The sequence below is a fragment of the Schistocerca serialis genome, chromosome 8 (assembly GCF_023864345.2).
Source record: "Schistocerca serialis cubense isolate TAMUIC-IGC-003099 chromosome 8, iqSchSeri2.2, whole genome shotgun sequence".
Lineage (NCBI taxonomy): Eukaryota > Metazoa > Arthropoda > Insecta > Orthoptera > Acrididae > Schistocerca > Schistocerca serialis.
The window spans coordinates 261,650,750-261,663,014 of NC_064645.1; the positions used below are offsets into that span (position 1 = coordinate 261,650,750).

The 12,265-nt window shown below is 42.5% G+C and overlaps 1 protein-coding gene across 1 annotated transcript in view; it reads left to right on the forward strand.

Moving 5' to 3' along the window:
- Nucleotides 1-12,265, forward strand: part of LOC126416961 (kinesin-like protein KIF26A) — a 197,664-nt gene that overhangs the window by 44,533 nt on the left and 140,866 nt on the right. The window lies entirely within an intron of this gene.

Here is a 12,265-nt window from a genome sequence, read left to right on the forward strand (position 1 = left end):
CGCGTCCGGACATCCTGATTTAGGTTTTCCGTGATTTCCCTAAATCGCTCCCGGCAAATGCTGGGATGGTTCCTTTGAAAGGGCACGGCCGACTTCCTTCACCGTCCTTCCCTAAACCGATGAGACCGATGACCTCGCAGTTTGGTCTCTTCCCTCGAAACAGCCCAGCCCAGCCCAACGCACTTGTCAATCTGCTAATTGCTTCCGTATCAGGTAATGGACGAAATGTGACCATGGACAATTGGTTGACAAGCGTTACTTTGGCAGAAGAACTACTGAGAGATCACAGATTGACAGTGGTGGGTATAGGTCGAAAATATAACCAGAAATTCCAAGTGAATTCAAGCAGAAGAGTATGCAAGAACTTTGAACAATTTTTGACTATCAACCAACAATCACTTTGCTGTCTTATTGCCCAAATAAAAACAAAACAGTAGTACTTCTTTCAACAATACATCACACTGGCGTCGTAGATGATAGTGCCCACAAAAAACTTTCTGAAATTATAAGCTTTTACAATAAAACAAAAGGGGGCGTTCATGCAATGAACCAACTTATCCGCAGCTACTATGTCGCGCGAGTTTGCGGCTGCTCTTTACTTTACTGGGCGTTGGTGCACTGAATGCTCACAATAATACTGCACACAGTCAATCAGGCACTCAAAATGGAACGTAAAGTTTTCCTGAGTACGTTGACCTTTTAACTGTGTCGCCCTCAACTACATTTAAGAGGAACTATAACGACTTTGCTTTGTGAGCAGAAAAAGTGCATAACACGATTCATACCTACGTTTCAGGATGTACCAACTGATGATAACGAGTTCGTACCAACGAGAAAGCGTTGCATTCACTCTCCAAGGCGAGCAGATAGAAAATTCAAATCTATTTGTCATTTTTGCAAGGATAATATATACCCAGCTCATACCAAAGCAGTATGCACAGGGCGTATCTGAAACGAAAACTAGGTCCACCTAGATGTGTGAAAGTTTATACATTTTTATCAGTTCATGTTACTTTCTATTTTTTATTAGTTTTATGTCTGTGTTGAACTCAAATAATTTTAAGATAAAAACATTTGCTTGGTTTTCATAAAGAAATAAATATCATGATAAACTTGCTCCAAAGAGACAATGTTTACGTAGCGTAAATAAATAATGAACTTACTATTATTTCTTTATTTCATTACGGTCCTATTACCTGACTAAATACTATAAAATAATAACCAAAATATATATTATAACAGCAATAAGATGCTGTTTATCCTTTCGGGGTCCCTCATGACCCCATGCGACGTCTCAAATTACAAGAAAGGCGCGACGGTTCGAGAGTTAAGCAATGTGCAGGTTTTCTGTTAAAACTGACTGACAAGTGAGAAGTTGTGCTGTACTGTGTAAATGTGCCGTTTCATTTTGTTTCTGGCTGTCAGTTATAACTACGGTAGCAGGGCGTGAACAACATCAGACCGATTGTTTCTCCCTTATACTTAAACCTAACTAAATTAAGGACATCACACACATCCATGCCCGAGGCAGGATTCGAACCTGCGACCGTAGCGGTCGAGCGGTTCCAGACTGAAGCGCCTAGAACCGCTCGGCCACAACTGCCGGCAGTTTCTCCCTAATACGGAGTGGTTGTAATTAAACTTCCTCTACCTCAACCAGTGCAGGCGGGAAAACAATCCACCTTGAGGGTACCCAACTTTATAAAATGATGCTCAGACTGTGCGCTGCAGGATTTGCTTTGTTAGTAGTGTCAGTGTCAAGAGCTGCCCGTAGGAGTAGGTATATTTCATGCAGATACGGTGGCCGATGCACAGTGACCATTTTTCGTCCAGAGTGCGGGGAGAGTTCATTCGTTTGTTCGGAAGAGGAAGCCGAAAAGCGTTTGCAACCTTTCGGCCGGTCGGCGATGACAGAATCGACGCGCGCGCCCTGTACTCTTTCTCGAGCAATTTTACAGAATATATTCCGTAAAAAAACTCAATTTTTCTGTACTTGTGGCTTTATATGTCAGGTTGATTTTAATGTGTCCATCATTTCGTTAACGGTCACAGTTATTGTGGTATTTACTGCGCGAAATCCGAAAAAGTTTTAATTAAAAATTAGCGATCGCTGTGATTTTGCGTTTGGTGGATAATACACAATATGTTGCTGCACACTACATTTTGCTAAGACACTGAATTTTTCTTTGGACTTGGGTGGAGGTCTCTATCTGTCACCAATCTCGAGAAAACTGATCTAACGTAGCGCACTAATTTGCGCTCGCACCACGCCGGCGATAAAGCCAGAGTGAAATATCCACAACATTCGTCATATTTAATACTCTGTTTGAGATATTGAAGTGAGATATTGGCAAATGATAGCACAGAAAGAGGGTAGTATTTTTCCGCGTAGCTCTTATGCAAAACTTCATTATCTACCGTGTCATTCCACTAACTATAGACTTTTCCGATGTAAGAATGTAATTTTTAAGGAGGATGTGCTTTCCAATAATCTTCTGATCTTATTTTTCCTCAGTTCTCACTTAATAAATGCCGCACTGGATTAGCCGAGCGGTCTGGGGCGCTGCAGTCACGGACTGTGCGGCTGGCCCCGGCGGAGGTTCGAGTCCTTTCGATTCCTCCCGCTGGCATGGGTGTGTGTGTTTGTCCTTAGGATAATTGAGGTTAAGTAGTGTGTAAGCTTAGGGACTGATGACATTAGCAGTTAAGTCCCATAAGACTTCACACACATTTGAACATTTCACTTAATAAACGTAATAAACCACTGTTCCACAATCAATCGGAATTGTGTCTGCAACATATTAGTGATGTCAGACTGTGTACACTCCGATGAGTTTTGGCAAAAGAAGGAAATGTTAACAAGACATCAAGATAAATGTGTGGGTTTTACTAAAAATTCATCTCTCGTGACAGCAAGTTGCAAATGGTTAATAAACCAGACCAAAGAAGAGGTGACCTTTCTGAAATGCCTGGGCTAGCACGACAGTGCGGATTAGCTTGTGGAAAGGGGTCAAAATAAGTTGCTGTCAATTGAACTCAACACACAAACGCAGGACGGAGACTTCCTTACTGCTCCACGCCCGCAGATCGATTGGTCACACACTGGCTAACCGGAAACTACACTCCTGGAAATGGAAAAAAGAACACATTGACACCGGTGTGTCAGATCCACCATACTTGCTCCGCACACTGCTAGAGGGCTGTACAAGCAATGATCACACGCACGGCACAGCGGACACACCAGGATCCGCGGTGTTGGCCGTCGAATGGCGCTAGCTGCGCAGCATTTGTGCACCGCCGCCGTCAGTGTCAGCCAGTTTGCCGTGGCATACGGAGCTCCATCGCAGTCTTTAACACTGGTAGCATGCCGCGACAGCGTGGACGTGAACCGTATGTGCAGTTGACGGACTTTGAGCGAGGGCGTATAGTGGGCATGCGGGAGGCCGGGTGGACGTACCGCCGAATTGATCAACACGTGGGGCGTGAGGTCTCCACAGTACATCGATGTTGTCGCCAGCGGTCGGCGGAAGGTGCACGTGCCCGTCGACCTGGGACCGGACCGCAGCGACGCACGGATGCACGCCAAGACCGTAGGATCCTACGCAGTGCCGTAGGGGACCGCACCGCCACTTCCCAGCAAATTAGGGACACTGTTGCTCCTGGGGTATCGGCGAGGACCATTCGCAACCGTCTCCATGAAGCTGGGCTACGGTCCCGCACACCGTTAGGCCGTCTTCCGCTCACGCCCTAACATCGTGCAGCCCGCCTCCAGTGGTGTCGCGACAGGCGTGAATGGAGGGACGAATGGAGACGTGTCGTCTTCAGCGATGAGAGTCGCTTCTGCCTTGGTGCCAATGATGGTCGTATGCGTGTTTTCCGCCGTGCAGGTGAGCGCCACAATCAGGACTGCATACGACCGAGGCACACAGGGCCAACACCCGGCATCATGGTGTGGGGAGCGATCTCCTACACTGGCCGTACACCACTGGTGATCGTCGAGGGGACACTGAATAGTGCACGGTACATCCAAACCGTCATCGAACCCATCGTTCTACCATTCCTAGACCGGCAAGGGAACTTGCTGTTCCAACAGGACAATGCACGTCCGCATGTATCCCGGGCCACCCAACGTGCTCTAGAAGGTGTAAGTCAAATACCCTGGCCAGCAAGATCTCCGGATCTGTCCCCCATTGAGCATGTTTGGGACTGGATGAAGCGTCGTCTCACGCGGTCTGCACGTCCAGCACGAACACTGGTCCAACTGAGGCGCCAGGGGGAAATGGCATGGCAAGCCGTTCCACAGGACTATCATCCAGCATCTCTACGATCGTCTCCATGGGAGAATAGCAGCCTTCATTGCTGCGAAAGGTGGATATACACTGTACTAGTGCCGACATTGTGCATGCTCTGTTGCCTGTGTCTATGTGCCTGTGGTTCTGTCAGTGTGATCATGTGATGTATCTGACCCCAGGAATGTGTCAATAAAGTTTCCCCTTCCTGGGACAATGAATTCACGGTGTTCTTATTTCAATTTCCAGGAGTGTATATCCGTAACACCAAAGTAGTACAGCAGTACAAGTATCGATATACGCCGCTACTGCCATTCACGGAGAGGACAGCAACATAATCGCGATAACCGCAGGGGAAATAAAACCACAGGACTGCAACCAAGGTTGAACCCAAGACAAGCATGAGTCGAGCCAGCCACGGCTCGCTATATTTTTGAATGCTGACCATGTAAGTGTAAGAATGAAGGTGTTACGTTTAATATTTACAAAAAAATGTGAGTGTAGACATCAGTTTAGAGTGACACTTCTACTCCAGCATCTGCCCACAGCCCCACCACTCCGCTCTCCCACGCATACCCTGTCGTCTGCACATCTACCGGCCATAGTTTTTTGCGTGCACTATACTCGTACGGTGACTTAGGCTTGAAACACAAGTTTCAGTTTGTGACACCGCTTCAGACAGTCAACATGTGTGTGTACAAGGTGAGCTGCTTTATCAAACCAAGAACAACAGTGCTCCTGCTCCTCGCGAGTGTAGACGCGTCGAAGGAATGTAGAGAGGTCGTCATTCTGCGCTGGGTTTGAAGAGCATGAGTCCAAAGTTGAAATTTCCAAGGCAATTTGGAACTTTCTCCTGGGACAGGCAAACAATTGATTGCGCCTCTCATTGTTGAAGAAGTTGCTGTTGCCACTTGCTGAAAATTGTGGACGAAATGTCTTATCTTCAGCTAGGACACGGGCTGTCACGACAGCTGAACATTCAATGAGCCGCTCTTCGAAAAATGCTGTGAACAATTACGAAATTGTATCTCTGCTGGGGTTCAAGGCTGTTGTTGATGCAGATGGTCATCAAATCGAGCAACGTTTGCAATGTGCGATGTAAACATGGTACGCCATTAACAAACGTATCTCTCATGATTTATTCACTATATCTCTTCCACATGTCCTTATAAATGGTTGCACAAAGTTCCATTGTCTTATGGTCACTCGTTTTTCATTTGGGCCATCTCAGGTAGCGAACGTATAATTACAACCATACTGTATATACTTTCTCCTTATATACATAAACAAAATTGCATACATAACAGACGGTCGCGGTTCTAGGCGCTTCAGTCTGGAACCGCGAGACCGCTACGGTCTCAGGTTCGAATCCTGCCTAGGGCATGGATGTGTGTGATGTCCTTAGGTTAGTTTGGTTTAAGTAGATCTAAGTTCTAGGGGACTGATGACCTCAGAAGTTAAATCCCATAGTGCTCAGAGCCATTTGAACCATTTGATCATACATAACAATGCGCTGACTTGTTTTCTTCTTCCCCATCGGTTTTGCAAAAAACGTTAAAGTTGTATTTATGGCTTATCCGCTTATTATTATAATACTGCTACCGAATCTGAATCTTCTGAAACTTCGTAATCCTGCTCTCTCGCATATTGAAAGCTATTATCCTGACACATTCAGCACTCCGAAAGGTCTGCGTCATACCTCGGATACTAATGATCCCAACTGAATTCAAAGTCAAGGTTTCGTTCGGGATAACAATACACAAATTTCTAGGACAAAGTGAGGGAAGAAGAGGGAGGTGAACAAAGAGTGTTGGGAGGGGGGGGGGCGGCGGAGGACATAGAAGGGAGCAAGTAGGATATGCACAGAGAGAGGGGTGCAGAGGAGATAGACAGAGTGGGAGGACAATATGGACAGGGAGAGTGAGAGGAGTTGATCCACATGAGAAAGAGGATAGGAGGAGTTAATGGACAGAGATGGGTAGGTGAAGATGGAAAGAAGGGCAAGGAGTTTAGGATGTATATCCAATTTTCATACTTATTTAGCAATTGCGAAGCATTGATGGATGAGCAACTTCCTACAATTTCTGCTATTTACAACTTCATCTGGAACTATGGACGCCTTTCCCTGATATTTCAACACATGTCGTTTCATTTTGTCTATTCCTCTAAAAAAAATTTTTGCTTACAGTACCCTTCTCTCTGATTTTACGGAAAACCCTCAGTTCTTTTCTTACGAGACCAAATAACTTTCAAAATGATGGAGCATAGCAATCAGTCGTTTTTTCTTCCAGGTTTTATTACAGTCTTGAACGAACTGCGACAGAAGCCCGAACAATAGGATACTGACGTACTAGGACATGCAATGATACTATGAAACATTGCATTGATTATTGCTAGGCAGTAGCCGAAATCTATATTTGCTTAATAAAACACGAAAGAGAAGGGGGCCGGCGGAGGACATAGAAGGGAGCAAGTAGGATGTGCACAGAGAGAGGGGTGAAGACGAGATAGAGAGAGTGGGAGGACAATATGGACAGGGACAGTGAGAGGAGTTGATCCACATGAGAAAGTATAGGAGGAGTTAATGGACAGAGATGGGTAGGTGAAGATGGAAAGAAGGGCAAGGAGTTTAGGATGTATATCCAATTTTCATACTTATTTAGCAATTGCGAAGCATTGATGGATGAGCAACTTCCTACAATTTCTGCTATCTACAACTTCATCTGGAACTATGGACGCCTTTCCCTGATATTTCAACACATGTCGTTTCATTTTGTCTATTCCTCTAAAAAAAATTTTTGCTTACAGTACCCTTCTCTCTGATTTTACGGAAAACCCTCAGTTCTTTTCTTACGAGACCAAATAACGTTCAAAATGATAGAGCATAGCAATCAGTTGTTTTTTCTTCCAGGTTTTATTACAGTCTTGAACGAACTGTGACAGAAGCCCGAACAATAGGATACTGACGTACTAGGACATGCAATGATACTATGAAACATTGCATTGATTACTACTAGGCAGTAGCCGAAATCTATATTTGCTTAATAAAACACGAAAGAGAAGGATGACTGATTGCTGTGATCCATCACTCTGAAAGTCACATCACAGTTGTTGAGTGCATCCACGTTCCTACTAAAAGGTAACGTGATTAATTAATTTTTAGCATTCTTCAGTAACATTGTATACGAAACGCTTCAGTCTTCTTCTTTCCGGTAATGCCAAAGCATTCTGCTCCAAAAGTACGTTTTCAAAGGTTTCTTTCTCGAACTGACGTTAGTAATCTTCTTGTGCAATAGGCTGCTCTCTTTGCCTGTAATCACCTGTTTTTCTACTTATTTCGCCATGCGTCATCACGATTCCTAGTAACAGAATTTCTTCGCTCCGTCAATTATGTAGCTCCCAAACTCTTCTATTCTTCCGTTTTTCTTTAGTTTATTATTCCGTTCTTCTGCCACTACATTCAGTGAGCATTCATGAAGTATCAGAGTGTGGTATTTCGTCATTGTACGTTCAGGACAGCTGATTACAGCGGCTACACACTATCTGACAAGTAAGGAATGAAGATTACGGTTTAAGATCCCATCGATAACGCAGACATTAGAGACGAAACACAATCTCGGATTGGGGAGGGAATGTGTAACACTACGCTCGGGCGCACGATACTTATTAAAGCCTGTACTATGGTAAATCAACGGGCTTCATCTTATGAGAAAGAATTTTGGTATATATGTTGACCGCGTGTACCTGAATGGAGGCAAAATCAGACTTTCACCCACTCAGTAACAACAATGATACGTCAAGCAAGTCTGAAGTGCAACTACACGTTAGGACGGACAAGAAACAACACAGCAGATGCTACCAAATTGATAATAATACGGTCGCCAGCCTAATTAGGCATTAACTGAGTTTCTTCCCAGTACAAGTTGATGTACGTTCATACAAAACAACACGTAATAATACTGCATAATATGGTAAATGTTTGAACCAGAAAATCTACTGAACTAATAATTTCACTTTCGGTACTAATATGGACAAGCCATAAATACACAACAATACACTATAATGTTTACTACAAACTTCGTACAGTCTATTGATCTGATTGAAATCGGACATAGGTTACCCTAGAAATAGCACTTCCGAAACACACACACAATGTCAATTTTGAAAAAGGTAAAACACTAATAACTATTGGTTTTATCTTGACTGTAACTTTGCTGGTCAAATCAGTTCAGTACATTTCAGAATTTACATGAACAGAAAAGAAAAAAAGGGGGGGGGGGGGGAGGAAACCCTGAAACTGTTATGATCACTGTACTGAAAATTTTGATTGTAGAATCGTTAAGCACTCAAGATTTCCAATACATGATTTACTACTCTTTTTGTCTTATTTCTTGCTCATTTAACTACCACTATTTTTGTCTCAAATTAATTGAACTTCATTACTAAACCACTTTCAAAATTATCTTCCTGCTTTGTCAGACCTATATTGTTCGTTTATAATGTCATTAACAACAAATTTCTTTAAGCATCATTCTAACATAGATAGGTCTGCCGGTAATTAATATTAACATAAGCTCTAAATCTTCATCTCGGGACACTCAGATTGCACAACATGTGGAAAGGACCCTGTCTAGGTTAGTGATGAGGATAATCAAATGATAGGACAGTTCTGGTAAAAGTTACGTTGTTATTGAACAGTCAGGAACAAAAGTAACACTGGTCCACGCGAATACAGTACTAAAACTTTCAACCTGTTCGTATCGATGCGGCGGTTGGCGGGCGGCCAGATGGCGAGGCGCAAAGCACACATACAAGCACAGCTATGGCTCTTGATGTATCGGCACTTTACTTCATAGCGTCGCAAGATTTTTCCATTTAGTGCCTATGTAATTTTGCCATGCTGTATAGGCGTCGGAAACGGCACATCCGAGGCTCAACGAAATCACGTTTTCCAGGAGAGCCTCCTCGATCCAGAACGTGTTTCTCAGACCGATTCCCAACTCCGACTACTACTGCTGAGCCGTTATGCCGTGCCGCGCCCGTGTACATTTTCCCACGCTCGCCTGCCATCCACCTTTTACCGCTCCCCTACAGACAGGGTATTCACCAAAGGTTTTGCATTCTACATATCCTAATACATTGCCTACGTATGGACCAGGCGCACAATTACAACTTTAACATCTTACAACAGTTTCAACATTTCTTACATTTCAATTTTGTTATAATATTGCTTGCAATTTGACATAAACATTAATATTCACATCGAAAATTGTTTACAGTTTCTTTAACATAATTACATGAAAAGAAAAAAGAAATGAAATCAGAACATCGCTTACGCTAATTTATCGAAAATCAGAAGAAAAAATTATTATATGTACAATAGTATAGCGTTGGTGTTGTTACACATGCCCCTGTTTCCAGTAAATTTCACTTAGTGTAAATTTGATGGGAACACTAATTTTTATATTTATACAGTGGTTCTGAATCTTTATGTGAATGTCCCATTCAAAAAAATTTATACCACAAGCTTCCTTTCACTCACATTATATAGGTCCATACTTTTTAACTTATCAAGAACATTTACCTATCATTTACTTAAGTGCCTTTTTCACAGTCCAACCTCCTATCACAACATTATTTAAATAGCAAATTACTCATTTTTACTAAATTTCTCAAAGAAATAATTTCAAAAAATGGAACACAAACACTTAACTACAAAAGCAAATACAAATACCTATATACACTATAAGACAATTTGTTGCTGCTTGCATTGAATGGCAGTCCATTTCCTTACTTACTAAAAAAACACACTATAATATTTAGAAAAATCACTACATCTATTTTTGCTGCCTATTATTCAGATTTGGGCAGTCCTTTTCGCATCATTTTACCACATCACCTGTACCACACGTACAATTCTCCTTTGACTATTTATCTGCCCTCTTTGGTGTTTGGCAGTCCTTTATATTATGACTCATATACTGCCCACTTTGATTTTTGACAGTCCCATCTTTTATTTGGCTTGTTGCATTTACCCTTTCTTTTCAGCCCTTTTCTCCATACATCTTTACATTTACAGTACATTTGGTAATCTGAAACTCACATAAGTACATTAGCAAACTGATATTGGTACACATATATTTACAAAGATTACTTACATTTGGAATAAATTAGTTTCAGCATAAGATACAGCATATTTACTGCAAATTGCTCTCTGAGTGTACTTAGGTCACTCACTCCTAGGAACATACAGTTTCAGGTCCACAATATTTCTTACACCTAAAGGTCTTTTGGATTTTGGGTAGATCAGGTAGTAAGCATTATCGTGTGGAATGTTCTGTATTATATACGGTCCATTATAAATATATTTAAATTCGGAAATTGCATGGTTCAGTTCACTAGATTTTTCGTGGGTTTTTAAAAGAACATAATCCCCAATTTTAAATTTTGAAACTTTCAGATTTTTATCATATCTTTTAGATCTAGATTCAGCTTTTTGCTTTGCCCTTTTTCTGACTAATTCTTTCTTTTGACTCTACCCCAAACTTTTACAAGGTGGAAACTCTAGTTTTTCCTCAATTAAACTTTTACTTCTGTTGCCTAACAAAATTTCTTCCAGTGGGAATCCAGTAGATTCATGATGTACTGTGTTTATGACATTCTCAAAATCCGATATAAATCTGCCCCAGACTCTAAATCATGCCCCTTCGTGTTTTTTCCACAACGCACCTTGGTCGACTGTGACATTGTCCCAAAATACGTTCCTGACCCGTGAACCATTTATATCTGGCGGCTTTTTCGGTTTCTGGAGTTCAAAGTCTTTACTTACTTGAACTCGTTGCGAAATAAACACTGAGTCGTCCGGTGGCTCTTTCTTTCTTTGTTCAGTTTCAACATCTGGATTTTGTTTTGAAACTACGTCATCATTAGATATAATATCGCAATTAGCTGTATTCCCGTTATTTTCACTAGTACCGAAATATTCGTCATCTGAACTATCGTCAGAATCCGACCATTCTGGATCGCTTTCAGGTTCTAACATAAAAGCTTTTCTGAGACAGGCACTAAGTTCTCCCTCTGCATTTTCGTCAGGCTTTAATTTTAATTCAGTATCCTCTTTTCGCGAAACGGCCTCATTCTCAGCTTTACTCACATCCACTGTTACTTCATATTTAGTGTAATTCTCGTGGACTTCAATTACCTTCATGTAAATACCTGCCTCTTCCTCACGGTGCCTTTCGGTAGCAGCTGGTACTGTTGGCGGATTGTTAACAGAAGTTACTACCTCATCAATGCTTAGGATTTCATCCTCCAATTCCTTTCTATCTTCATCCTTCGTCCTATCGGCAGCACGCGTACTTTGCGCGGCGCTATTTACTCTCTCCTCTTCAAATTTGGGCCACGTCACCTCATCGACGTCCCTACTATCTCCTTTTCCACTAACTAACTTCCTTGCCTCATATTCCTTCTTAAAATCCTCCCACTCACATTGCTTTAGGCCCTTGTACAGATCGTCGATTTGCACACGCCAGTCAGTTACTTCTGCTAATTCATTCTCGCCATTTATTTCATTGCTAACACTGCTAACCGCACCTCTCTGTGTATCCACTGTTTTATCTACTATTTTCTTCGCCACGGAATTACCACTCGTAATGTATTCACCAGTTCTTACGGCAATGTTCGTACCTAATGCTGCCGCATTGCTAGCGGCTTCTCTCTGAACAGCTGCTCCGCTAGGCTGGGCTGTTGCCCTCTGATGCTCCACTCGCCTGTTAACAAGTATCGCTCTGCGCGGCGAAGATGACTCATTCGCGCTCGCACCTGACGCTTGTTTCACAACAACACGTTGTGTCGTTCCACGCCTGTCTCTAACCTGTCTCATAACTTTGCTGTTAGGCCGGTAACATTTCTTAAATCGGGGCCGGTATATACTGTCCACTTCCGTTTGGCCCGAAACGTTCGCGGAAATCAGTTTC